Source organism: Nesoenas mayeri, assembly GCF_963082525.1.
Source record: "Nesoenas mayeri genome assembly, chromosome: Z".
Taxonomy (NCBI): Eukaryota; Metazoa; Chordata; class Aves; order Columbiformes; family Columbidae; genus Nesoenas; species Nesoenas mayeri.
Window position 1 is genome coordinate 57,541,557 of NC_137542.1, and position 24,057 is coordinate 57,565,613.

Genomic DNA, 24,057 nt, shown 5'->3' on the forward strand with positions numbered 1-24,057 from the left:
CAATTGTTCCTTTTTTTTGGCTAACAATTAATTTGCCATATGATTTTGACCCAGTCAAATTCACTTCTTGGTACCTCAATTTTTCTTCAAAATTGGACAGAAACTGAATGGTAACCTACTCTATGCTCTATGCACTTCTGCACTAAGATAAACAGGAAACAGAAGACTAAGCTTCTCAGACTCCCTCATCCCTTGCACACACATTTGTAAAACCTATCAAACATGGTCATTCACAAAAGTCCTCTCTGAAATGTCATGAAGACAAACTAAAACTATTTTGGACTAGAAATTAAACAGACAAGCATATTCCTTTGAAACAAATACGGGCACCTCAGCAACTGAAATAGTTTTGGCAAAGAGAACTAGTAACATAATACGCATTTAGAAAGTAAGCTTTCCAAACCAGGGTCTTAACTACATTTCTGTAAATCACATAGCACAGTGCCATTCTCATCTCTTGAATGAAAAGCTCTTACAGCAGTAGGATAACTACAAATCAACACCACCATTTATTGTATTTATTATAAAGAAAAAGGAACATGCAAAGCAAATAGGTTTGTTTCTTCAGCTACAACCGTAGCATCAAATTTGGTTCTTCTTTCAGACACGTCACTTCTGTAGCTTCTGCTACAGAAAACAGTTTGAAACTATAAATGTTTGTATCATTTCCACCTTAAGACATCTGGAAACCTTAATCCTATTAGCACCAATACATTTACATATGAATAGTAACTTCCAACTGAGCAAAGTGAGGGGGACAAATTCATCTGCCTTGCCTTCTAGTAGCAGCAATGACTACATTCCTAACAGTAAAAACCCACAAACAAACACCAAACCAAAACAAACCAACAAAAACAAACAAACAAAACAAAACAAACAAACAAAAAAACAGCAACAAAAAAAACACCCACAAAAACCAGAAAACAAACCACCACAAACCAGAAAGTTTAGTTATCGATGTAAAAATACTATGTTCAGAATACACTTTAGTAAGCCTTCTGAATAAATTGGATATAAAGTTGCTTTTCAAAGAGATGTACAGCCTAAAAGTACCAGGAGCTGGAGGTGTAACAGCAATTCCATGACATAAAATATGGCTAAATATAGTAGTCCAATAATGTGATTTTCAGGTGCTTGTAACTTTTGCTATTTACAGATTTTACATTTTCACATTAAATATATCAGATATTATTAAACAATTTATAACACTGCTTGCCTAAGAAATAAGGATTTCCCTGATCATGAAGTCCAGACCCTTATAATTCACACCACATACTGTATTTCAAGTATTTAGTAATTTCATAAATTTTTCTTTCTTAACTAGTTAAAAATTTTGCCCTCATCATTCTTACTGGAAGGCAATTCCTGTATGTCATTCTTTTGCATTTTAGAGCTTCATATCCAACTCCAGACTGGAATTATTCAGAAGCAGTACCTTGCATCATCTTTGCCTGTAGCTCCCTTCCTACCCAGATGTGAACCCTTCCAGAATAGAGAGCTCATTTGTACTACCCCTCAGCAGCCTGCTAAAGATGGAGCAGGAGAACACAAGCAGTTTACAGACTTGTCAAATTTAACAGCAGGAGCATCACTTCAGGGAAGAAAAAAAAAAAAAAAAAAAAAGCAAAAAAGCATGGTCGCAACTCAGAAGAGGAACAAGAAAAGCTTGGGAATCATTGCATGAATAGATGAAATATTAAGAGGCCCACTCAGTATTACTCTGAGCTAGTTTAGTTGGACATGAACCAGATGTAGCCCAGAAGCCACGTAAACAAATCAGTTCAGACTGCTGCACCTTAAGTTCTGATGAGTCTCCTCTTACAAAGTAAGTTTTCACATAAAGTAAGTTTTCACATAAAATAAATATTCTCAATGTTCTTACTAACCTCTACATTTTATACCATCTTATTATTTTTTCCTGAGCACAAAGGAACCATGCATCAATGTGAACTCAATGTGTTTACTCTGATACTTTAAAATCTCTACACAGACATACTTCTCCTGATATATTAAAAAACTGTACATGCTTTTTTATAGTTTCATTTTACTAATGACCAACTAGGTATCTAGTATTAGCATTAATATACATGGATCTTATGCTTCCTCTGTCACACCCAGCCAAAGAGATGTCTGCTTACAGCAGAAATTCTAGTAATTAATCTCTCCATGTACCAACATCCATCCTACTTCTCTTTCTGCAGCTCTCAAGGTTATCAAATTTTCCTGACAGGTATTTCTGTCCTTCCTTGTACTGACATTACCTAGCAACTTCAAATCCGCAAATGATACCATTAACTTATTTTTTTTATGAATGGGTTTTTAACAAATCTATTTTAAACAGCTTGTAGATCCATCTACAGGACTTGCATTTACTATTAACAATCTTTTAATGTTTAACACTGATTTACAACAAAAGTGTGTTCCTTCTTGCACTTACCTACAAAATGAGATCCCATACCAGCGTAACTTTCCAGTAGCTAAAAGAATAAAATACATTCTCTATAGAAGATCAAATTATATTTCTCATACACCACTACTGTGAAATAACGCTGAGTTAAAGGTATACAATAGTCCCTTATCTACAAAAATAATCCCTTCATGGAATAGGAGACAACAAATAAAAATCATTTGAAGAAACTGAACTTCTAATTATGACGGCTTTGAGTAACAGCCTGTAGGAAACACATCTACGCAAGATACTTCAGTACAACTATTCCCACTCTTTCCTTCATCATTTAAATACAGAATTTCAAAAACTGGATATGCAAGTGCAGTATATTAGATACAGAAATTTGAAAATTCATTTTTAAAGCTACCTTTTAGATAAACATCTTAATCTGACGTATTCAACTTCATCAAATCCATTAGAGGCGCCATATAATTCATCTTAGACAGAAAAACTTCCAAGCTCTGTGCTTAAATGAAACTTTAGATTCACACTTGGATTATATTGAATATATCATCCAAGTAAGATTTAACTGGTCCAGTATTTTAACAATGCTTTCCCTCAATAACTCCTGTTGCTACCAGTATACATGGATGATCCTAAACAGAAGTTGCCATAAAATCATAGATCTATCTAGGCTTAGACAAACCTTGGACCAAACCTCTGTTCAGAGGAGTAACTTCAAAGTTAGGTCAGGCTACTAAGGGCCTTCCCAGTCAAATTCTGAATACTTCCGAGGACAGAGATTCATTGTGAATTCTTCCCCATTAAATTCAATCAGTATTTCCCTTACTGGAACAGCAGCTGTTGCTTCTTTTGCTGTATACCTCAGAGGAGCTTGCCTTGTCCTATGTATAAATGCTTATTAGCTAAAGACAGCATTTCAATTTCTTAGCTTTCTCTTCATCAAAGTAAACAAATCCAGCTACCTCAGATTCTCCTACATTTTATGCTCCAGACCCCTAACTGTCTTAGTGGCCCTCTGTCACACAAGCTCCAGTTTGTCCACATCTTAGCTTCTTTGTTAAGTGATCACATCATTTACATTCTGGTTTCAGACTGATTTTGCCTTCATGGCCCACAGCGTAATTCATTGTTAACAACTGACTTCAGAGTACTGAATGTACACAATTTGTCTCACATCACACTTCATTCCACCTTCTCCATGCTGTCAATAAGCCCATCTCCCTCTATTATTTGCCCCCTTCCCAATAACCATCAAATGTTTTGTTCTGCCTTCTGTATAGAAAGTAAATTTCCTAAATTCACAAGTCTGTTGCGTTCTCCACTCTTTTGAACAATATCCTCCCTGAAACGCATGGAACACTTGCTGATTGTCAAACACGAGGAACAACTTGTACACCCTATTTATATAAACTTGCAAACATACCCGTATTTACCTACTTTTACATACCCACAAATTATCCCATCTTTCCCAAGACTGAAACGTTACTGCAACTTTTGGTTTAGAAGGCAATCATGCAGCTGAGATAATGAGCTACACTTTCACCACTTCTGAAACTGCTTATTTCAGGAATGGATTTTATTATTTTCCTGATGAATCGCTGCATGAGTTTTAATTCTAGTTCAGTACAAGAACTGTCATCATCAAGTTTTCCTCTATGCATGTATTGTCAATGTTCTGGCTTAGGGCTCTTCTTCAGGCTACTGAATCAGCTGAGCTACAGTAATCTAAAACATTATGCTATCAAACTTGGACAACAGAAGTTTGTCCCTAGAAAAAATATCCTTTATACATCAGGAAGCTTTCAATTTCATTTACTTTTGCATTGGTGTGGTAATTTTAACAAAAATACATGTTTCATATTTTAAGTCTGGATTAAAGACACAGAAGCAGGAGTCTGAATCACCACACTGTTATTCATATATTTTTAATTTAGACCATTCACAACAAATTAATTTACATGGCTTACTGTATTATGTACATTAAAAAAACAGAGCAAGTAGTAGCATGATCAGTTGACAAAAGCTAGAACTATTACTTTCTCCAGAGTAATGCATCAGGAAACAGGACTAGTAAACAGAAACTAATATACAAAACAATAAATGCAGGACAATCACAGAATCAGAGATACTGAGTTAAAGTAGTAGCACTAAAGGTGCTGACATAAAACGTGGGATAATGTTCCAAGTAACAGCTGAACTGTTTCAGTGGCTTACTGCCACTGAAAGCTCCTGCTCTCACAGCACTGTCCCTGATTCATTATTCATTTCAACAAGAAAGGACAATATAGTACACAAATAGGAGGCTAAGAATGAGATGACCTAATCTTATCGTGAAAGTGGGTACTGAAAAATAAATCTATATTCTAAATTCTTAATGCAATTAAGAGCTGGATTGAGAAAGAGAAGAAAGGCACTAATCATTTTTGTATCTCCTTTTGCTCCCTGTGTATTTTCAATCGCTGAAGCAAAATCAAATATGCCTCTTTCCTACTACTGTTGCTACTAGTGACTATTCAAAATACTGTTTTGCAAAAATCTTTCCTCAAATTCAACTATTTTATGTCTTACTACTTTCCTTTTCTCTCAGTTTTATTCATTAGCCAAGTTTCCTTCCACACTGTCCCCACTGCTTCATGCAAAGATCATGAGAAACTGGTACTACAGAAACACCAAGAAAAACTAGGATTAATCCTGCTCCTTTTGTTCCCTCAGGAGAGGAGACCTGGAGTGTTAAGTATTAGTAGAAACAAGGGTGAGAAAGTCATGCAATTTTTGAGAACATAAATGTCCTGAATTCTTCTGTCCAGTCTGCCAGTATTTCCAAACTCTTAATTCTACATGGTAATAATTTAAACCTGAGATATGCATCTGACCCCAGAGAGAGAAAAGGTACCAAAGAAAACAAATCAACCAACCAAAACACAAACAAAAAACCCCAAACAAAAACAGCAACCACAAACCAAACAAAAAACAGAGGAAAGTCATGGGAACTTGATCATCAATGATGAAAAGGATACTCTAATGTAAGGCCTCTCAACTCCAAGTATAATGGAGACTATCTGGTGATCTAAAGCACGTAATTTTTTGTTTCACCTGTTGCTAAACATCTTACCAAGAGCTAGTCTATATGGGGAAATTGGTCAAACACCCACACACCCATATTCAGTCCACTGTCAAGCACTCTACTGGTTCCACACACATCATAAAAGCCTTCAATGCAATTCTAGCATTATCTGTACCTCTGGCAGGGTAATTATATAATCATAAGCATCAGTATGTAAAAAATACTGTGCAAGAACAATGTAAAATAAGCTGGATTAAAAATAACACCATATACTACATCCACATCAAAATAAAGACAAAATCACTATCCCATCCACTATAATAGACTCAGGTCATTGAAGATATTCTATTAGGCTGTTCTGCAGAATCCACATAACTTTACCTTAGGCAGTTCTGCATGGCTCTGGTCATTTTCTTGGCAAAATTGTAGAGAAAAACACCGAAGACTGAACTGTGTTACCGCTATAGCAGATTGGGAAGTCATCAAAATTACCATTGTTCCTACTTTTATACTGTACAAGAACTACCTATGGTGGTCTCTGAATAACCAAACAAATTCAAACTCCACCTCATGTTTAACTTGCCAACAAATGCCTAGCAGTTCATTGGAAAGAAGTTTTCATCTACTAAATACATTGAGAACAATTAACAGCTGAGGTCTGAAACATCTGTATAAATGTGGATAGTTAACTGATTATGTAACACCACTGTGCAGACAGTACTCTTGAATATATAGTATACTTCAAATTTAATCCTCACTGTCCACTGAAAATGGCTGATCTTATTTCAGATATTAAGGGCAAGTTCTTCTTTAAGTTGAGTTCTATTCAGTGAACAGCCTGGCCTCCAACTCCAAATTATGCATACATGCCTTCAAAGCAGTAACAGCTTCTGGGTTAAACTTTAGGAATATTTTAGCAATGCTTCCATCACTGTTCGGTAATCCTCTTCAAAAAGCTTAATGACCCAAGAAGCTTTACAATTCACAAATAACGGCACTAGTAAATACGTAGCACTTTCATAAAGAGGCAAGTGAAGCCTGGGCTTGAGCAGCAATATTTCTCAGAAATATTTACGGGTCCTGCAGACTTGTTCACTGGCCTGTCAAGGAGCAGAAAGTTTTCTGAGTTTTAGAAGGTGGTAGACAAAGATGCATGATCAATATAAAAGGTAGCGGACAGGGAGAGGCACCTGTCCATTAAACTGTAGGTAGTGATTTCCAGCCTTTAGCAAAGAAGTCTTATGCTTCAATTCTGCGAACTGGGAATAAGGCTTGTACAATGACATTATCCTTACTAACTCCCTCTCTTTTCCTTCTTTTTGGAAATTAACATCACAAAAGTAAATGTATGATCAAATTTACTGAGAACAAGGACTTCCAAAGTCTGTAAATTCTGACATGGTTTGGTTTTGCTGCTTTTCTTGCCCTTGATCACAAAGGAATAATTTTGAACACAACACGGGTCATCTGAAAGTTGTAATATTAAAATATGAAAAAAAAAAAATTAGTTGGAGGTCTGGCTGTCCACTGAATAGAGAGGAAAGCTGAAGAAAACAGTTGGCCTCAATTTGATGCTGTTACTATACTTTGTGCTAAGGTAGGCATTTGTGGTATGTATTTCTGTTGTACTATTCAGAAGACACACCACAGGGAAAAGAGAGGTCATTTAAAAAAGGTGACCACCAGTGTTCTGCTGGTATTTCACTACTCTCATATAATGGGAGAGGTATACTTCAGCCTTCTGTACGGGATGGAAGCTGCTGAGGTATTAACTGACCTGTAGAAACTAACTTAGGTCACTGAAAATTTTGCAATACCTATGCAAGAGAATGGTTTCTGCAATCCCTTGGTCATATGGAGATCTTTGTAGGGGTAAACTTGAAAAGGATTTAAAAAACAAGGACATCAGAAATCGAAGAAGCAAAAAAACTGGCTCATGAGAACACTGTTTTAAGAATTGCTTCCAGTATTTTACTGTTACTGAATGTACTTCACATTTTTAACACTGACATTTTCAGGTGCAATATTTTGCTCTACTATTGTCTTTCTTGAGCAGTAAGAATCATAGTCCATGTCAGTATTTATACTATTCATAATCAGACACAGTTCCACAAGCAACGGAGTTCAGTTAAGAATAGAACCCGCATTAGCTAATGCCCAACATGAAGGAAAACACCCTTCTTATGCAAAAGTTAAATTTGGTTTTGTTTTGGTTTTTTTTTTTTTCAGTTAATTCTTAAACTTATAACACTTGGTGGTTTTAATTCCCTTGAAAACCAACTTCATTGCCTAGGTCAGCTAAGAAAGATCTCTCTCAGTTTTACTAGTTTCAGCACACATGCTTCAGTCCCTGGTAATTCTGAGAAATTATGAACAAGCATTGTAAGTCAGTCTTTGGCTATAGAAACAGACAAAATCTTTGAGATTGCCTCCATCAAGCACCACCAACCACTCAGGATCTCGAAAACAACAGTGAAAGCAAGAAGCATATGTAAGCTTTGGAAGAGACTTTATGTTACTATCTTATACATGTACAAAAAGATAAATCATTTGATAGCCACAAGTTTAAGAACATTATCCAGATTACATATATATATACACATATATACACCTGTAACACACACACACATATATATGTGTATATATAAGACCCCTATATATAAAGTACAGACAAGAGACACTGGTGAAAATCCCACTTCCCTCACCAGTAGTTACTAGAGATAAAAGATTTATGCAGATCCTCTCTCCCAGACAGCTGTCCACTAAACTGAATGAGAGTTTTTTTAAAATCAGAATGTTTTACTGAAAATTGTCATTTGTCAAAGTGGACATAATTAGAAAATCTTTCCACTTAGACAGACTTTATTCTAAAACTATGAAACTAATGTGTTTCACCTTCTTACCATTTCAAATTTGTAAAATAACACTTCAGTTACACTCTGATTTAAGGTTTAGCACACTTTGATATTTTCCCACAAATATCACTCTGTTGTTTTCAAATGTCAACCTAAGTATTTTTACTGACAATACTTTTCCAGAAATTTGATCAGAGATGCCACATATTGTTTGTATTTTGCTTTGGAGTAGAGTGCCATCAAAAACTGTACAACATACCATACAGAAAATTCACACTAGTTCACATTCTTTCTAAAACTAAACACAAGTAAGCAAAAACACCAACATATTAGTGTATGCTACATTTGTAGGTCCCCAAAAGCAAAGGAAATAAGATCCATGCAGATTCATCTGTTCTATTATACTGAAATTTTTAAGTCATTAACATCTCCCAATCAGCCAAAACATTTCTCAGGATCTATTGTAGTAACATACTCTGAAAGTCAGTGTTCCTAAACCATGTATAGATACTTTTAATCAGACACTGAAATACTGTAAAACAAATTACGAATTTATTCCAGATCAGCAAGCATACTCGCTCAGAAATAAAATTTTCTCCTACAAACCTGCCCAAATTCACCCAAGCCAAAATGTGTCTGTTCATATTTTGCAAGGTGAGAAAGGAACTAAACCATTTCCATCTTGTTTACAGCAGACACTTGCAAAGCTCTCATTTGCAAATCTGTTGTAATGGACAAACCAGAGAAAGTCAGTCTTATTCATATTCCACCTAATAAACCTCTTCTGCCAATGCTCCAAAGTAAAACAGGAACAGGTAGATTTCTATTTTCTCCTAGCCCCGAAGCAGTCTTCCATTATTTGGCTTCAGTTACTGAAGTATATAAGTGGCCTTTCCATAAAGCATATTCTGTCATATATACAAGCTCACTCACAAAAGCAAGGAGGTAATGAGGTTGACAAATAAAAAACATGGCAAAACCCCCACATAGTAAAAGAAAAAAGTACTCTTAGAATTATGTCTTCAAAGAAGTGACTGGTAAAATCTCAAAGAGGATGAATGCACTGTTGCTACTTCTCTATTCATTTAATATGACAAATATTTTTTCACAATTTATGTGAGTCACACCTTCCAATATGAGAAAGTGGTTCACCAATTAGTGACTAAAACAGCAAAAACTGCATTTTCACATTTATGAACCTTATGAGTTGCAGGTACCATTTTACTGATTAAATAAAAATCCATGTGTGTTCTATAAACACATCTTTAAATTTCAAACTGATACACTAAAATAAAAGAGAAGCACATCCTAGGCCAGCAAGACAGTTCCAAGTTACTGACCAAACTGCCAAGCTATGTTATGTGCATATGGAGAAAATCCAAGAACTGTTCCGTGAAGGTTAGATTAGCCCTCACAGAATCTTGCCAAGACAATCCACACTGAATCCTTCCATCCCTGCCTGTATCCAACCCGCAGGTGTCCTGCTTATCTTCTGTGTGTTTTATTCTTCATTCCAAATGACAACCATCTTCTTTTCTTAAGGATTCAGAATTCACTACTGTGGAAGGGAGGATTAATTATAGCCCTCTATTCCTCTGAGGTTTTAATACAAAACTTTCTGCAACCGAATTCAGAGAGCACTAGTGTCCCGGCTGTTGCTAAGGCAAAGGTGAACTGTAGCCCTTATGCTACAGATACATGAACAAGCACAACTTAACCATGCAGATAAATCAAATTAATAAATAAACTGAAGACTAGATTACTCAAACTTGCTTAACATTTTAATATCTTTTACAAAATTGCATGCTGAGCACCTTATTTTTCATAACTTGTTCAACTGCAACAATTTCCAATTTCTAGTAAGGCGATTTTTAAATCCAAGTTAAGTTATATCTGAAGCATCACAAAGGGTTTTACCGATGTTGAAAACACATAAAAACCCACTGAAATTGGATTATCATCACTATATCTTTTTTAATTACTTAAAGACTAAACATGTAAAACTAACCTACAAGAAGAGTGCTATGTATTTCAGGTCATCCTGTTGTATGAAAAAATACAGTTATAGCTGTTTGCGTACTATCATTCACTGATGACTGAAAATCAGTATGTACAAAGTAAGATGTAAACCACAGCACTGCTATAAATATGGATTTGTAGGGCAACACCTATGAGAGAAAACTAAAGCTGATCTTTGCAGTTTTCCTTGAGATGCAGGTGATAATATCTACCCTTTTAGAGAGGTAGCTCAGTCTTTCTAGTGTGAAACATTACCATTATTTCACAAGTCACAGACTCATTTTGGAGAAGATTCTCTGTTCTCTGGAGCTTTGCTATTGAAGAAATAGAACAGATTTGGGGTTTTTTCCAAACTGGAAATTGCTACAGCACAAAGGAGACCCAGAGGCTATGTATCGTTATGAGAGTATTCTGGAAATACAGAAGCATTAAAAATAAAGCACAATACCCTCCTAGTTTCATTCACACACCATTTAAACAGAAACCAGAAATGGCTGAAATGGATCAGGCCTCAACTACCTCAAACGTGCATCAAAACCAACATACACACTGAAGTAGTAATAAGGAGCAGCTAGTTCTCAGTTTTTTCTTTTTACTTCAGATGTCAATGCACCTATTCAGGCAGGGACACTGCCCTTTGCTAACTATTCATCCAGGCCGTCAAACTACAGAGTTTTTGTCCTGTTTTCCAGTAGTGTAATCACCAACTTACCACCCACCTCTGTGGATAAAACATACAGCTGAGAGGAGAGCAGCTAAGTAGCAGCAACAAGGAAAACATCTTTCCTGTGGCAACAGGCAGTTTACCTCCATAAAAAAAAACCCTCTTCACAGCAAACTCAGAGGACCCAGGGATGCACCTCGATTCATAATACTTTTTTCTCTTTAACAGTTGCTGTTGGAGACCATAAATTAGAGATTGCAGTACCATAAGTGGCCTTTCCACACCACATGTTTGACATTGTTGTCTACATGCTTTGGCATGGAATAATATTTGTGTTTGACACACAAACTTACACTGACAGCGGTATTCTGGATAGTACTAAACTGCTATCTCACATAATCAAATATTCCTTTACATTTGTGTTTTCCAGGTTCATATTACAAGGAACTTCAGCTCCCTCTCACTGCTAATTATTCCTGAAGTTTACACATAGCAAATATCCTCTTCCCATCTAGATCTTCTACGACACTGGCTGTCAAGTAGTTATTTCTTATTTCTGAAAAAAAAGTTAAGGCAAATTTAAAAATATGACTCTGTCCTTTTCAGTGGACAAGTATCTGAGTTATTACACAATCATATATTTAAAACTTTTCCACAGGTGTTTATAGAAGAAAAAGAAAAAAAGAAATATTTCAAGTTACCTGAAGTTAATTAACATCTACCTTAACATATCACTGATGAGTATGTTAGTAAGCTACATGAGTGTTGACTTTAGCAAACTATGTTCAGAGTTCAGACAGTTATTGCAAACAAATCACAACAAGTGGGAGCCTAACATTACATCTTGGCAATAAGTACTCCAGGTCATAACCCTCTCCCAGCCCATCCCCCCAAAACACCTTTAACTTACAAAGATTCCTAAAATGCTTAACAATGATTATGGTAAAATCCAAATTAACCACAGAAAAAAACTAAGTAACTATGAGAGAATCATTAAATCTACTGTTTGTCTTAATGGGGTAAATCTAATCTACAAAATAATTGTAATTGCAGAAAAACAAGAATGTTTAAGTAATCTTGTGTGCGCCAAGACTTTACTACTATAAACACAGAGTTCAGTAAACAAGTATTTTACTGTAGATTAATATCCTAACATTTAAGGACTTAGCTTTTTAAAGTCCAACTAAAATTCTAACTTATTTCAGGAAGTAAATATGTTGATATCTATCAATTTTAAGTAGCTATATCTGTGGAAACCTACTGAAGGCAACTCATTCACAGAAGTTTCACTTTAAAGCATTATTTGGCACACAACCTCATTAGTGAACCTGTATGTAACTTGATTTACAGAATACTTATTTGTCATAATCATAGACAGGAGACTAAACTGAATTCCTTCTACCAAGGCTGGCATCATTTTACTAGTAAAACCTCTAAGTTCTGTACAGCAAATTTAATGTCTTTGGCAACTGACGCTATTTCTATAGGGTCACCTTTAAAAGTAAAGTACATCTATCTTCTAATTTCTGTTTGATTTTCATTATAAAATAGCATAAGCATGTAAGCTTCATCATCATAAAACTGAAGAAGTTTTTCTGTTCTTGTTTAAAACAGTTATCTGCTTATATCTACAACAAGCTTTACGATGTCTTCAAACAGGGTTTCAAAAATAGTGTATTTTACAATTAGATGTGTAACCCATTTTTACTATCCTTCCCAAAACACTTGTTAAAATTTACACCTCTGTCAGGAGGTATAGGAGACCTTCAACAGTTTTGCTCAAGAAAAATACTGTTCTCCCCCAAAATTCATACAGACTTACATAGAGTGTCATCTACATTTGGACAAGTTGATTAGCACAGACTCTCAAATTACTGTGCATCAGCTGACTTTCAATAATTGTGAATATACACTTAGCCCACGAAAAATGTAAACTAATTAAGCTTCCATAGCCAGCAACAAAACAGGGTTAAATTAAATCAAGTTGTGTGCAGTTGCCACAGGCTACATACACAATCGAACATTCACCGTAGCCGAGTATGCAGTAAGTTGAAAATATCATAACTTAACAAGTTATGTTGAATCCTTAGAAGTTCATTTACAGAGCTTTTCATAAGACTCCATTGGTTAATTATTTATCAAGATGTGATTAAGAATTTGCTTAATCCCATGATATGACATGTCTACTTCAAGCCTAGAAAAAGGATTTGTCAAGAATAAATGTAAATATTTACGGAAAAACAGAGATAATTCCTTGTTCTGAAGCCTACTAACTGAATATAACCATTTAACGTGACACTAAATTAAATAAGTAGCTTTCACTATTCTTGCTCTAGGTTGGAGGCTAAGATTACAGTGCAATGTAAAAATTGATAATGTTTACCTTCCAGTATTATGATGGTTTGTTCACATAATGATAGAGAATTACAGACAGAACAGTTTTTAAACCATACCATTTTTATTGCAATTCCTCAAATATTTTAATGATATTTCCACAGTAAAAATAAATGATCTATTTCTGTAAATAACATGACTAAACTTTACATCATGCTAGACGGAACCAGAGAGAATTACTCCAGTGAGTAAATATGCAGAGCCACAACTCTAAATAATCTTTTATAACAGTGACCCTAGAGTGCACAGTGTGTTACTAAAACTCTCTAAGTCATTAGTCACCTAAATTAACATCAGAAAAGTTCACCTACAGCTTTGCTTCCATGCTTGTCAGAGCTGCCTCTACTTTTGCAGAACTAAGCAGTTCAACACCTGTTTTACACCTAAGTCTGGGCAACATCTCCAGAATAGGAATGTCCAGTTATACACATGCTTTAAACATGGCTAACACACAAAACTGATTAGTTTGCTCTGCATAATAGCCACCAACTCCATCCCTTTACTCAAAATCTCAGCAGAACAGAGGAAGATTACTTGCTCAGGATACCAGACACACATTTTAAAATCATCCTCAGTAGCAGAAGGTTCAAACACGCATCTGTCACAATCCATTAGAGTCTTCGACTGGCTCTTACAATTTTATGGGGTAGTGAGCAATACCCTCCTCTTGTTGAAGCAGTAGTACATCACAGTGCAAAGAAAATTAATTAGACTAGGGAAAAAAGCATGAAAGAGAGAATATGATTATCCAATACATTGATTTTAACTCTCTTTCAGGAGGCAAAAGTCTCCTCAGTGTTTTCTGCTGACTAATCAATATGGATTCCTTACTCAGCACCACAGGAGTTATGATTTCCATTTTGGACATTCACACATCTCAAACTTTGATTGACACTCAAGGGCTGACCTACTCATCAGCAGTATCACAACCAAAAAGTCCTTTTTTGATCTTACTGAAATTTGTTTCTATGATACAGAAATCAAAATTAAAACTTTTACTTACTGCACTGTGACAGCCAGTTTACAAGGCAATACTTTAAGACCTACTATACTAAATGCATTTCTGTATGTTAAAATTCACATAATTAAAAATTTTGAAGATTTGACTTTAAAATCACCTCTAAAACAGAACATTCAACTCAGAAAAGCTGACATCAAAAAATACCCAAACATTATTTTTTCAGTGTATCACCTCAAAGCTTTCTACACTTCTACCAGGAAATCCTACACCACGAGGCTTAAATATCACATCTACAAACTCAATCAAAAGTAAATAAATGCCACTTGCACTCAAGAATTCTGGCACAGTTCTTAAATTATATAACTGTGTAACACTCCCATCCCACCCCCAGGTCCAATCTTCACTCATCTTACAGCAGGGATCTGCTCTGGAAATGAATCAGAGGCTATTCATAAGGCTGTAAAGGTCTGTTGCATACATGACTCCTCAAGTAAAATGAACAAGAAGTATGAAGGGAAGTAGGCTACAGATCACACAGCACAAACAGAAAGATGCCACTCTTGAGAAATTCATTCTATTTCTATTACTAATGGTAAACATTTCTGTGTTTCTTTTTTTCCCTGCATGCTCTGAAGCCCAATTTGAAAAAGCACTGATTAATCATATTTGTAACCAAAATTAACAACATCTGTTCTAATATTATCACACGTTATGATGCAGAGAAATTCAAGTTAATTTAAAAATTAGGTCCTACAGTTGCTCCAGTTAGACTTCCAAAGTTATAAAGACCAACTTCCGTATCTCAGTTTCCCAACTTGCATGATTACATACTCTCCTCAAAAACACATTTGAAAAGTAAATATTCATGAAACATTCCTATATTACAATACATGTCACAGAAAAAGCCCATGAAGAAATTAAGAACTCTATCTCTGGAGCAGGGCTTAATGATGTGACATGATTAAGGCAAAGCACTACACATCGAACATCAAAGAAATAAAAACACTGACTCATAAAAGACAATACTGAAAGGAATCTCAATAGTCCAGCCCTTTCCCCAAGGCAGGATCAACAATATCTAAGGCCAGTACTAGAAGGCATTAATATAACCTGTTTGAGGTTTAATTTAAAAAAAAACCAAAAACAAACAAACACTTCATGAAGGAGGCTACATTCCTCCACAAAGTCAATGAAATAGGCAAACTACCATAATGAAAAAAAAAGTGATAACAGAATTAAAGACTACCACAATGCATTCACAAAGATGCCAAATGCAGACTACACAGGTAATCTGAGCTACAGAATTCCCTGTTGTTTGCAGTTACGAGATGTACTCCACATTTCTGAGCTTTTTGTTTGTTTTGCTATGTGATTTCCTCAGTTTAACCAAAAGAAAAAAAAAACAAACAAAATAACAACAACCAACCAACCAACCAAACAAACAAAAAAGAAACAATTCAAACACTGAATTCCCGTGTGTGAAATGATGCTTCTTTGCCCAACCAATCCTTGTTTTGTGCTTTTAGCTTCTCAGGCAATTTGTTCTTCTTCCCGTTTCTGGCCTCTCTCAGCACACACTTCCCTAAACTGCTTCCCTTGACCATACATCCATTTCCAGAGCACCCTTCTGTCTCGGCTTCTTGTGAAGCTGTTTCACAGCTCTTCCTGTATCTTTACTAAGGACACTTGCATCTGCCCCACCACCTCCTTTATCCAGTCCTTTCAGTTCAGCCATTGCTTCCTTAGGAATTCCAAGCTCCTACCCTACCACCAGTTCCTGCCCTTGAAACTTCCACTCCTTCCCCATTATGTGTGAGTCTGGTTTCAGTCCACCACTCTTCTCCTCCATATGTTCACCCTTCCAGCCATCTGCAACCTCAGTTCTTGTCTTTTCCACGTTCAAACAAATCAGCACTGTGGATAAGCAGGAAATGGGCACCAGAAAACCAGGAATCTGTGTGGGACTACGACAGGACCTTGGATTTCCTGATGGAGGGCAAGGGAACAGAAATTAGCCTTGAAGATATTAAGGCCTACCCATCAGAAAGATGGGAGTAAAGGAGTATCCCGAGATGTTAAGGATGTGCCCGTAAGAGAGAAGGGAGTAAAAGAGTAACATTAATGATAGCAAAAGTAGCCAATGAGATGTTACTGCTGTAACTTGTAACCAATAGTGAAGAGACATATGAATGGGTAAAACTGCATAAAAATGCGCTTGTGGCAATAAATGGCATCTACTACTTTCATCCTGAAAGAACTTGGTCTACGTCGTTTGTCCATCTCAACCACGACATATGGTGACCCCCATGTGATCCTGCATGAACAGGGTCTCACATGAAGAAGGGACAGCGGTGAAGCTGTGGCAGCCGAAGAGCTGTGGAGATGGAGCCTGGTACAGCCTGGTACAGCTGATAGAGCAGCAGGGGAGAGCTGCCAAAGGTCAGGATCCTTGAAAAGACACCATGCCAAGAGTTGGTGAGCTACTGGGAACAGAGGGGTGGAACTTATCTAAAGAAGAGGGTACTATATTATCTACATGGAAGTTGCTTCTGAAGAAGCAAGGTATTAGCCTTCTGGAATTGACTTTACAAAGGACATTACTATGGGGCAAAGCACTACCCAAAGATGCAAAGAAACAACTGAACTGTTAACGACATGGCACTTGTTGCTAGAGACTTTGAGAGGATTAAAAGAGCAATGGGAACAGGCAGAGACAGTGGAGGGGGGTGGCTTCCTGGGCTAGATTTGAAAAAAAAAAAAAAAAAAAAAGTGCATTGTTTTGAACCCCCCTGTTACTAATGATTCTCCAGCACCGTTCAAGTCTGCGTTATCTGATGACTTGGATGAGGATGAGGGTTAGCAGCATTTTCTTGAAAAGTTAAAAGGAAAAGGAGTATGTGTACATGTTGCCCCGAGATCTGATAAAAACCATGAAAGACTCAAGCAAAATTAGACCTATGCAATGTAATAGCTCTAGATCATTTAGGACAGAATGATGGGGATTCGTTGAAAGGGGCAGGTATCCTCCAACTCTTGGAACAGACACTAACTGACGCACCACAATTACAGGCACTATTAGTTTCTGAAATCCTGAGGCAGTCAACAGAGCTTGCATATTAAGCTATGATAAAGGTGCCTGAAACCGACAAAGCAGCCAAATAATTTACAACTATTAATCAGGGTCCCAATGAGAATTACATATAATTTATTGGTCATCTTCAAGAGGCCATCAATAAGCAGGTTGAAAACTTAGAAGCTAAGGACGCACTAGTGTTGAAATTAGCAGTAGAGAATGCTCAACAATTCAGATTTAGGCATGCCAAAAGCTGTGCTGTTAAGAAAATCAGCTAGTGCAATTTACAAGGACATAGATTGCAAATAAAAAAATCAAATTTAAATTTCACAAATGGTGAAAGTCTTCAACATCAGGTCACAGACTATACTTGTATCTGGTCTGATCCTACATACTTGCACAGTTTTTGTTGATGGTTCTGGGAAGTCTCATAAAGCTGTAGTGGTCTGGTGTGAAGATAACAATTGGCATAATTCTGTAAAAATTACTGAAAGTTCAACCAAATTAGCAGAACTTGGCGCAGCTTTACATTACTTAGAGCTTTTTAAGGAGGAACCTCTAAATTTGATTTGTGATTCTGAGTATGTAGTCAAGGTCCAACGCATGTATCCGATTCTGAATTATTTTTTTTTTCAAAAACAAAAAGAAGGAAAAGTAGGGGAAACACCACAAAAACAAATTGTCAAAAGCATTGTATGTGATGAATCACTTATATCTAAGTGGTACAGCCCAAATTTGCCCTGTGATGAAACACTTTGCAAGTATGACCCAAAATCATGCTAAATCAGAAAGAATCTACATTAGTTATAGTCAAATCACTAGTTAATGGTCAACGGAAAAGGCCGCATCAATTGATAACCTGAGGGAGAGGTTATGCTTACAGACCAAGGGCCGCAATGGTTGCCAGCATGAAATGTGAAACCTGTGTTATCTTCCTGATGATGACTGCTGCAGCTGCTTCGTTTTGGATGCCTGCACAGACAAATACTAACATGTGGATTACTTCAGCCAACATGACTGACCAGGACTCCATATACCTAGCTATGGCATCTCAGGAAAACCTGTTCCACACATGCTTGGTTGGTATCCCCCTTGATGACTACAGCAGCATCATACAACTGTTTCTAAATAGTGGTTGGTGCAAGGGCATTGCAATGAACTGTAAAAATACCAACATGGCACTTTGGATTAATTGCCTCCCGGAAGCAGATGTTGAACCGCAGGAATTGGAATTGCTGGCATCTATGCCCATGGACACTTGTATCCAGCTGGTTTGTGAAAAGTGTCAGAACAATATACAAGAACATAAATGGATAAAACTGCAAAATGCTAATGCTACCCTTGGTGACTATAGAAATGAAACTCAATGACATAATGCCTCACAGAAGAATCCAAGGGGTATCATTGATAATGTGGGACAGTGACCCTAAAACCTCCTGTATGGTGTATTCTTGATCTGTGGAGATAGAGCCTGGCCAGGAATTCCTTCTAATGCTGTTGGAGGACTACGTATTTTGGGATGATTAACTCTCTTAATGCCCAATGTATCTATGATAATAGATCACAGAAGAGTAAGATGGGAAAAACACTTTTTGCATGTATATGAGTCAAAATGTAACGAAAATATAGATTTTTGGGACTCAGGATTAAGGGTTTTAGGATCTCTTGTACCTGGTGCTGGCACAGCTAAAACTTTAAATACTTTAGAAAAATTAGGATGCTGGTTAGCTATGCAAAATAACAGAACTTCTATGGCTTTAAGTGGACTTTTGTTAGATGTAGATTCTCCAAGACACGCTACACTACCAAATAGAGCCGCAATAGACTTTTTGTTATTAGCTCAAGGACATGGGTGTGAAGATCTTGACGGGATTCGTTAAATAAATTGTTTAGTGGCTGGGGGCTTTCAGGGTTGTTGTTATCAGTAGTGAAAACGGGACTGATTGTCTTGATGATTGCTGTGGTTGTGTTACTAATGTTGCTATGCATGATTTCTCTGCTGCAAATGGCCCTGCAGCAGACAATGAAGGCAATTTTTTTTAGCACAAATACAAAAAGGGGGAATTGTGGGACTACGGTGGGTCCTTGGATTTCCTGATGGAGGGCAAGGGAACAGAAATTAGCCTTGAAGATATTAAGGCCTACCCATCAGAAAGATGGGAGTAAAGGAGTATCCCGAGATGTTAAGGATGTGCCTGTGAGAGAGAAGGGAGTAAAAGAGTAACATTGATGATAGCAAAAGTAGCCAATGAGATGTTACTGCTGTAACTTGTAACCAATAGTGAAGAGACACACGAATTGGTAAAACTGTATAAAAATGCACTTGTGGCAATAAATGGCATCTACTACTTTCATCCTGGAAGAACTTGGTCTATGTCATTTGTCTCAACCATAACAAATCCATACCACATCTCACTGCTTAGAACTGTACTTATTAAGAAAGTCCTATAATGCATACAAAAGTTTTCAACATTAATGCCTACAATCAGAGAAGTCAGCTAGTTTTTCAGACACTAATAACTTCCTCAATTTTTGGACAGGTTTTCAAATGGCAACCAAACACACAACCCTAATGCAAAAAGTCATGTGACCCTCAAATTTTAAATTCCTTTCCCAAAGAATTGGAGTATTCAAATTACTTGAACAAAAGGTAATTAATTTTTTTTTTTTTCCTCTAGCATGACCCTTACGAGCCAGTGAACTATCTGGGTTTTAAGCTTTATTAAAAAAGTCAGTCAAAGGGCAGTCACCCAGCATAGAAAATTTCAGCCCAAATGACTGAAGTTTAGTAAAGTCAGAAGTAAAATCAGTACCTTTAAACAGTGTCAGGAAACTAAAGAGGAATCACTACCAACCCTACCTGTACAAAACAAGCAGGGAGCAATGTGCATTCTTCAAGTCAACTAGTAACTATGTTATGCAATGTTTCGATTTCTTGTAACTGCCAAATTTAAATAGGATAACCTGTAACACAGGAAAATGTCAGTGTATGTCTCAACATGAGTTTTTAAGGAAACTGCCAGGAAGAACCAATCACCACTGAGCATGCTAGTAGAAGAAAAATCCATTTCTCATTATTTAAAATAGAGAGGGGAAGAGAGGGGGGGAAAGAAGAGGAAGGGAGGAAGGGAGGAAGGGAGGAAGGGAGGAAGGGAGGAAGGGAGGAAGGGAGGAAGGGAGGAAGGGAGGAAGGGAGGAAGGGAGGAAGGGAGGAAGGGAGGAAGGGAGGAAGGGAGGAAGGGAGGAAGGGAGGAAGGGAGGAAGGGAGGAAGGGAGGAAGGGAGGAAGGGAGGAAGGGAGGAAGGGAGGAAGGGAGGAAGGGAGGAAGGGAGGAAGGGAGGAAGGGAGGAAGGGAGGAAGGGAGGAAGGGAGGAAGGGAGGAAGGGAGGAAGGGAGGAAGGGAGGAAGGGAGGAAGGGAGGAAGGGAGGAAGGGAGGAAGGGAGGAAGGGAGGAAGGGAGGAAGGGAGGAAGGGAGGAAGGGAGGAAGGGAGGAAGGGAGGAAGGGAGGAAGGGAGGAAGGGAGGAAGGGAGGAAGGGAGGAAGGGAGGAAGGGAGGAAGGGAGGAAGGGAGGAAGGGAGGAAGGGAGGAAGGGAGGAAGGGAGGAAGGGAGGAAGGGAGGAAGGGAGGAAGGGAGGAAGGGAGGAAGGGAGGAAGGGAGGAAGGGAGGAAGGGAGGAAGGGAGGAAGGGAGGAAGGGAGGAAGGGAGGAAGGGAGGAAGGGAGGAAGGGAGGAAAAACAAACCAAAACCAAAACCTAGCATCCAGGTAGAAAAAAACAATCATATCTCCTTAGTCTGAACTAGAAATTTAACAAATTAATCATCAGGCAGATTTTTAACTTTTCTTTCAGGAAAACAATAATAAATTTTCTTTTAAAAAATAAGTTAAACTGATTTTATATCTCCAAAAAGCACTCCACATGAGCTCTCATCATTATTAGAGTCTTACAGAAATTTTCCCAGCTTTTAGACTACAAAAAGCAGATTGCAGATCACTTTTTCTACAGGTGCTAAGGTAGCTGCTGTATGTAGCATCTGATGAGGTCTCTTGAAATTTTCCCTCCCACCCTTAATATCCAGAAAGTATAGCTGAAGAAAAACAGAAAGCAATATATCTGAATGGAAAATAACATGCACAGAAGGCCTCTGTTAAAACCTAAGACTTGAAAATAAAATTTCAGACAAGAAGTATTTGTAACTTCATTCTGAATACCTAGGCAACATAGAGGAGAGATTCTTAGATCAAAGATGAGAGACAGGGGTTGCACTATCATGGACACAGGTTTACAATCAAGAAGCCTGAAGAACTACATAATATTAAAACAAAAACAAAAGAGAGAAAAAAAAAAGGTTAGTACTATAAGCACATGCAATAAAGTATTAAGAATTGTCACAATTATGGTTGCTTACACCTACAATTCAGTCTCTTGTGTATTATGATAGTCAATCATTAAATTATTATACACTGTTTTTTGTTATTCACAGGATCTCCGCCTTATATATCCCACATGACATGTTATGTCATGAAACAAACTATTAAAAGGAAATGTCTTCTATGGAACATTACACTTTTTTTACTAATCATTTTGAATAAAACGTAGTTAATAAATCCAAATGATTAAAAACACTTTTCTATCCAACAGATCTTTTGCTGGAAACTGCAATTTATAAAAATCAAATCTGAAAAAAAAAAAAAAAACACAACAAAACAACAACAAAAATCCAACAACTTGTTTTCACAAAAAACTCCCATCACAACTGACGAAAGAAATAAAAACAAAGGAAAAAAAGAGTGAACACTACTTATTCTACCTGATCTACAATACACTCGCAGCCTCTGGACCACACCCAGAGCATATAACATAAAAAGGCATATGGGGGGGAAAAAAAGCTCAAGAACTTCTCTGGCTGACACTGAGTAGACATTTGGAGCAGGACCTTCTACATCCCAAAAGCAGTGCTCTGGCTAGGAATACACTTGCTGCACCTCAGAACAGTCTTGCTTTCCTAACAGAGCCATAGAGCAGCTGGACAATTGCCTGACATTGCAATGAAATGGTCTGACCACTAAGCTGCAGAAGTTTCCGTTCAACCAGTTTACATCAGCCTGCAACAATTACCAGTTTATTAAACAGAGTTTAGTTTTTAGACAGAGTTTTATTCCTAACAGCCAATAACCAATGCTGAGGATACCCTCCAGAGTTGCTAGTTCCTGTTGAAAGTTAACAGAGTAACATTTTGAATCTCTCCAATATTGCAGGCAAATCACCTAATCACTTGTGGGATTTGGGTTATTATCTACTTGTTGTCCCTGTTCTTCCTGATAAACTTTAACCGATTTAGGGTTCTTCACAGTATGGTGGGTAATTCTTTTTAATTTTTCAGGACAAGAAATCTATTATTTTCCAGGTGTTGGCATGATCAAGGCTGTTGAAACTTAATAGAAGCTTAAGGCCATCAGCAAAAACACCATTCTGTACTTCTTAGGGATCCAGCATGAGAAACAATGAGCCTGATATGTTGAAATGCAGGGTACTCGCAAACAGAAATAAACTCAAAGAAAACAATGTTATGAACTTACTAAGTGCTGTAAAGTAATTCCAAAATTCTGAAGAATAAAGGATGTCAAATTAAACAAGATTTATAAACACTTTTAAAACTTACTATTTTGACTCTGTTTCAGTCTTCCATCTGTAAAATGGAAATAATATTTTATAGATGTGCAAAAACAACTCTCTAATGTTTGTGAAATGCAGATATTTATTTGAGATCATTCCTACAAATTAACAGATAAAAACACTTCAGCATTCACAAAAGATTTGGATTATTACAGCAGCTAATAAGGCAGCAGGCTGCACACTGAATGGCAAAGAAAAACAAATATATAGACTAGGTTATAACAGTATACCAATCAGCTGGCATTTCCCATGCACTGTATGAGGCATTGAATTTGGGCTGCAACGGTAAGGGGGACAACAATAATGTAGTTAAAGGCCCAGCATATGGAGAAGGGGGGTGGATTATGTTTGTTTCTGTAATCTTAGTCTGCTTTTTCTTTATCTGAGTCCCTTGCTTTACAGGCTAGTGTTTTTTAACACTGCTTCTCTAAAATGCATTGCACATCTACACATACACACTGGTACAAAAAACAAAGCACTTCAAATCAAACCACAGTAATAATGTGAAAATGTAAAATATCTACTTATATAAAGAATTCTGAGATCTCTGATTGTAAAACCATTTTAAAAACAACAGATACAAATACTAGAGGCCATAAAAATAAACTTTTCTAGAATTTTTTCTAACATGAAAAAAATGGTCTTCAGTGTTATATTTTTTGTTTCAAAGTTATTTGCATAAACCAAGTAGTCACTTTCAAGTACAGTATCAACAACCGTGTTCAATTTGACTGGAATTCCTTTTAATTTCTACATACATTTGGGCTAAAATCCTTTCTCCATTCCCTTTTGCTAGTGAGATTTTTCCATGGTGCACAGTAGGGACAGGAAGTCAGATACAAATCATAGGTCCTGCACAATCTCCTCAAACACAACTGCTGGGGTGCAGCAGTTGTCAATATAAAGCACTTCTCTCACACGTACTTTGGGGGTCAG

The 24,057-nt window shown here is 37.0% G+C and overlaps 1 protein-coding gene across 2 annotated transcripts in view; it reads right to left on the reverse strand.

The window, feature by feature from the left end:
• NIPBL (NIPBL cohesin loading factor) overlaps window positions 1-24,057 on the reverse strand; it is a 153,935-nt gene that overhangs the window by 123,655 nt on the left and 6,223 nt on the right. Inside the window, exon 2 of one of the 2 annotated variants that reach the window (XM_080362077.1) lies at window positions 23,108-23,134. The exons of the other annotated variant lie outside the window; for it this stretch is intronic. The gene's annotated coding sequence lies outside the window, so the exon portion shown is untranslated. The remainder of the gene's footprint in view (window positions 1-23,107; window positions 23,135-24,057) is intronic. 2 annotated transcript variants of the gene reach the window in all.